General features: G+C 37.5%; 1 protein-coding gene across 1 annotated transcript in view; it reads right to left on the minus strand.

Moving 5' to 3' along the window:
* The window catches only part of LOC114240909 (uncharacterized), a 28,655-nt gene extending 23,290 nt beyond the window's left edge, over positions 1-5,365 (minus strand). Inside the window, exon 1 of the mRNA XM_028171588.2 lies at positions 5,114-5,365. The gene's annotated coding sequence lies outside the window, so the exon portion shown is untranslated. The remainder of the gene's footprint in view (positions 1-5,113) is intronic.
* Between the last annotated feature and the right edge of the window lie 635 nt (positions 5,366-6,000).

Below are 6,000 nucleotides of genomic sequence, written 5' to 3' on the forward strand. Positions count from 1 at the left end.
ACAAAATAAGCGTGCGTTTTACTAGTCGGAACGGATAAATGTCAGCCGATAAGAATGAAGGTATCAAGATATTCAGTAAGCCTCAGTCGATCCAAAAAATACTACAAATAAATATATTTTGTTACTATAAGTATTTATCACGTTTGGAGTAATTCCGAACTGATATTACACGGTTTTTTAAGCTATTGCATAGCTTTTATCGCGGGCTTTGAGCGCGGCGACCGAATCAAGAACTCCGAATTCCGTAACGAAAATAAAACCTAACACCCCCCACTCCACCTAGCATGTAGCTCGCGTTCAACACATTCACACGTTGCGCTTGTGTAGTGTTTGTGAATAAGCGCGCGGCGTGACGACGCACTGTCATCGTTTATAAATGCAGCGTGGTCTTATTTTATTATTGTTTTAATATTAAATTATTATTGTCTAATTATAATTACATGAGTTGTTAAAACATGTTACGCCATAGCTTTACCGCGGCAGTCCCCGAGTGCCACACGTGTTTTTTTTTCATTACAGTGGTCATGGACTCTATTAGGTAAGACATTCCTATCGATCCTGGATATGTGAAGTCAAGTTGATCTGTCGTCTTGAAGTCTGTGAAAATTACTTTTATAAATAGGTATAAATCAAACTACAAAAAGAGAGCGTTAAAAAAACTATTGTACTCTTCATACTTCGTTCCCAAAACGCAGTATCATCGTCAAATGATTAGTGTTTTTAGAATTACTTCGGTTTTTTTTCTTTCTTTCTATTAACCAAGAGCTTTTGTGTGCGTGGGATGCCAAGCGAGATGGCTCGGATTAATCGATTTTCAATGGATTTCAAACTTACACGAAGTCAATAACAAAAAACAATTCGTAAAGGACCTAAAAAGGGATCTTAGTTGAATTAACGTATTTTGATTTCATAATCAAGATCATCTAGATGCACAGCATCATCAGAGTGAATGATCTAGACCTCATTCTAGCTAAGTATTGTTACGTCGGCAAGAGTAACGCCATCTATCGCCGAATAGTCGAACGAATATCGAAGGATCTAGTAGCATCTAGAACGCTCGAGAAGTACAACGCCCTCTATTGTCAGATAGCGGAAACACAATACTCGGCTTTTGTGGAATATTCTCGACGATTCTAGGGATTTCGTCTCGAGTATAAAAGCGTTGCAGAGATGGCACGCAGTAATCGGAACTATTTGAAGCGAAACAGCGAACGAATCACCTAAAGCGAAGCCGAAGAAGCGAATTGAAAGTTTTAAAGTGTTTGTGAAGTGTTTAAAGTGTTCTAAGTGTTGAATACAGTGTTAACTTGTAATTCGGTAGAATTTGATTTATCCCGAACCCCAGCACGTAACAATATAAACATCCCATAGACACAGTCCTGAGTTTCTCGTCGGATATTTTTAGTGGGTCGCGATTCCAATCTGGTGGTAGATTCTGCGAAGCACTGCTCTTGCTAGGTCTAGTGTTAGTAAATTCTCTCAAGTTGGTCCCGTGAGCTTACCTACCCGTCCAGGTGTAGGCGTAGCTGGGATAGCCCTTTAGATAGACTACCAGATAATAGGTAGGAAAAAAAATACGAGCATGAAATGCGAGAAGAATGACACATTCACTAGAATAAACATTTATGCCAGTAATTCTGTAGTTTAGTAATGTCTAGTAGTCTGATATCATCTAAATCTATATATTAATACGTGAAGCAAAAACTTTGTACCCCTTTTTATGAAAATTGCGCGAACGGAGGAGTATGAAATTTCCCACACTTATAGAGAATATAGAGAAGGAGTGCAGAATGCTAATATTTTTTATAAATTATCCATTAATAAAACATTAAATCAATAAAGAAAAAATTACACACACTACCATGTATTTGACACACACACACACACATACTTATATTTTATACTCTTTGTTTATTGTCAAACTTTTGTTGTTGCTTAGTGTGGTCAAATTGAGATTAGGTTAATATTGTTTGTCTTTAATATTATTTGTCTATAGTGTAGTCTTGGCGAAATCTGTGATCATAGAAGTACGATAAGTCTTTGACAATAGAACCTTAATAATGTTTAAAATTATAATTTCAATTATTTATAGTTGAATGTCGACTACTGCGGGACCACTAGTACAAGTAATTGTCAAGCCAAACGTTAATGACAGAGCAAGGCGTCATACGTAATGTGTGGCGGTGGCCATTATGGAACACGAGTTATTTAACAGATGCCTGAATAACATCGTGTAATAAAAATCAAACCCGCAAAATTATAGTTTGCGTAATTACTGGTGGTAGGACGTCTTGTGAGTCCGCACGGGTAGGTACCACCACCCCTTCCGTTTCTGCCGTAAAGCAGTAATGCGTTTCGGTTTGAAGGGCGGGGCAGCCGTTGTACTGTTAAAAGTGAGTTAAGTTAAGTTGAGTTAAGTTAAAAGTGACAACTCATGTCTCAATGTGGGTGGCGACATATAAGTTATACAAGTCTATGGACTCCAATAACCACTTCATACCAGCTGGGCCGTGAGCTCGTCCATCTATCTAAGCAATCTATCTATATAATAATATATAAAAATGAATTGCTGTTCGTTAGTCTCGCTAAAACTCGACAGCGGCTGGACCGATTTGGCTAATTTTGATCTTGAATTATTTGTGGAAGTCCAGAGAAGGTTTAACAGGTAGATAAATATGAAAATGCTCTGGATTAAATAAAAATAACAATTTTGTGTTTTCTTTGATGTGTCCTCCGTCGGACGGGTTCCTTTTGTTTGTTTTAAGTTTATTTTATACAAAAGTTTAGGTCTTTTATTTATCGATTGGGGCACTACGAAGTCTGCCGGGTCAGCTAGTAAATAAATAAAAAGGTGTCAGTAACTTTTGTTTGTTTGTGACTTATCTATATAACTAAATTTAAGATACGCTAAATCCCTTGTTGACTACAAACAGACAAAAATAATAATAATAATAATAATAATAATGTTTTTATTTCAAGTAACCATGACTCATATAAATTGTTAATAAGACTTAGACCTATGTTAGTAGTTATATTTACATCACAATGAATTACTGTGGTAACATCCCATGGGAGATGGCACCACAGCGACCCATGTATATACAGTCCAGCCTGCTTGCGATCATGCTCAGGATACTGTTGGAGCTGGCCCTCACTCTGTTTACCAGAGATGCACACCTCTTACGCATGGTAGCGTAAAAACAATCTATGTGCGCGTCTGCAAACATCCCTGATGCGCTACAAAAGCGGGGCAGCACCACCAGCACCCTAAACGCGTTATTGTATTGAACAAATAATAAACACCACTATTTTCACTTTTGTTTGTCAACCACGTTTAATATAACCATCTAAGCATTCAAATGGTATCACTTCTTTTTTAAAATAGTAAATATTTCCAAAATGTATATCTCTAAATGAATTTAAGCCTTAAGGTATCAGTGGTTAAGGGCGAGTTTCTATCATTGGTCGAACCCTAGTTATGCTTAAAAGCAGATGTCGAGAGTTTCGGAGACCCATGCAAGCTCTTCAATATCGCCTTCTCGGTCAGACAATCCCGAATAGAGCAAGACAGGGAACTAAAGCGTTATCCCAAGTCGAAATTAACATTCCGTAGATGCTTTTTGGGCTTCGTTTTCAAAACCGAATATTTGTTAAAAGAATCACTTCATTTAGTTTCAAAATTACTTCAAACTTACCTATTACGACCGCGTATTTTGATATTATTAATGTAATTAATATGATATTCACTTAAATTGGGGAATGGGTTGGGAGATAGCTTTCTTGTAATTTCTTAATCTATACATATAAATAAAATTAGAGTGTATGTTTGTAATATTGAAATAACTGCTTTTTTACTACATGCTTATGAATATATATATATATATACGATACATACACCAAAATAACATTTTTTACAATTTTTGTCTGTCTGTCTGTTTGTTCCAGCTGATCTCTGGAACGGCTGGACCGATTTTGACTAGACTTTCACTGATAGGTAGCTGTTGATATACGGAGTAACTTACGCTACTTTTTTTAGACTAGCTTCGTACTGCGGCGTCACCCGCGGTACAACAATAGCCGCGCGTAACATCGCGGGACTCAGCTATCAATAATAAAATTTAATGTTTCCGAAGCTTATTCCGAAGCGAAGCGAGGGTGGGTCGCTGGTTATTTAATAATTGTTATGTAAAATAAATAATGCACATAAATAAAGCACTGCTATTGTTAGGGCTAGTGTTAATAAATTCGGTAGACTGAGCCTCGTCAGTTCGCCTACACCTAAAATGAACTCAGTAAAACTCCTCGAGGTTACTAGGGTAAATAGGAAACAAAAGCTCTCATGCTTAAAGATGGCTCGTTGATATTATAATTTCTCCGCGTACGCGAGTAGTTTGAATAGCCCCTTACACTACCAATGAATTAGGTAGGGGAATAAAAAAAGCAATTTATATGAACTTCGGTAACCTCTTAACACTACGGAAGCGAGTTCGTTAGCTAGTAGCAGGCATAATAAAAACAAATACTCGCCATCAGTTTGACGGTCGCTTTGAATAATAATACATACTAGAGGTCCCGCAGTAGTCGAAATTCGACTATACTTAATTGGAATTGTAAGCTTGTACACTATAATGATTGTATTTTATACTTCTATAATCACAAATTTCACCAAGACTACACTATAAAAAATATTAACAAAGGCAAACAATATTTAATCTCAATTTGACAACAGACGTCAAGAACAAAAGTTTGACAATAAATAGTATGCATGCGTGTGTGCGTCAAATACATGGTATGTAGTGTATGTAATGTTTTCTTTATTGATTAAATATATCTTTTATGCATTATTTTAAAAAAAATATTAGCATTATGCACTTCTTCTCTATATTCTCTATAAGTGTGGAAAATGTCATACTCCTCCGTCCGCGTAATTTTCGTAAAAAGGGATACAAAGTTTTTGCTTCACGTATTAATACATAGATACTCGCCATCAGTTTGACGGTCGCTTTGAATAATAATACATATTTAAGCGTAATGTTCGAGAAAACGTCAAAGGATTATTTGTCTTCAAAATTAATAGACACTTTAATGATATCTTTTGTCGAATTTAGCTTACCGTATAAAAAGTAATAAACATTTCCAAGTTTCCAAGGCACGATCAACAACACGATTCAAATAGTAATTAGTGAAACACACACACAAATACAAAAAAACTTCTCACTTCTCTTCGCACTTCTCACTTCTCAAGCAAAAATATTAACAGATCTAAACTTTATATTATTAGTTCGAAGAGAAACAATCGAATGATTTACGTTATCGATTTTAACAGCGACGTTACCGATCCAATCGAGTCACAAAGTGAAACTGTTGAGTGTTCGGAGTGCGAACGTGACGACGAAGCGTAGTATACGCTGTGATTCATTGACGGGAACGTGAGTGGTACAAGCCACGAGAGATTAGCGGCGCGGGCTGAGCTGTAGCGAGAGCGTTTTTCTCCAACACAGGCCAGTCCGTTGCAACCTGCATTCAACGTAGGTTTTACTTTGCCACCTTTTTATATTATGTGTAGCTTAAACGAGGGGACGAGCTCACGGCCCACCTGGTGTTAAATGGTGACTGGAGCTTATAGACATCTACAACGTAAATACCGCCATCCACCTTGAGTTATGAATTCTAAGTTCTCAGTATAGTTGCAACGACTACTCCACCCTTCAGAACAACTCCTAACCCCACCCACCTGCTTCCAAGGCTGGTACGGTAGCAAATGGTATTTAAAAACGTATTCAATTCTGCATTCGTTTTTTCTTTAGCCTACCTATGCTGATAGCCTTGAGAGGCTATTTCAGCTTCACCCTAACGGGTAGGTGAGCTCACGGGGCTCAAACCGGAGTGATGCTAACACTGACCCTAGCATGAGCAGTGCTTCTCAGAATCTACCACCGGATCGGAAACGCGACCCACTGAGAAGATCAGGCGAGAAACTCAGTGAGCTGTGTCTATGGG

The sequence above is a fragment of the Bombyx mandarina genome, chromosome 28 (assembly GCF_030267445.1).
Source record: "Bombyx mandarina strain Sakado chromosome 28, ASM3026744v2".
NCBI classification, from domain to species: domain Eukaryota; kingdom Metazoa; phylum Arthropoda; class Insecta; order Lepidoptera; family Bombycidae; genus Bombyx; species Bombyx mandarina.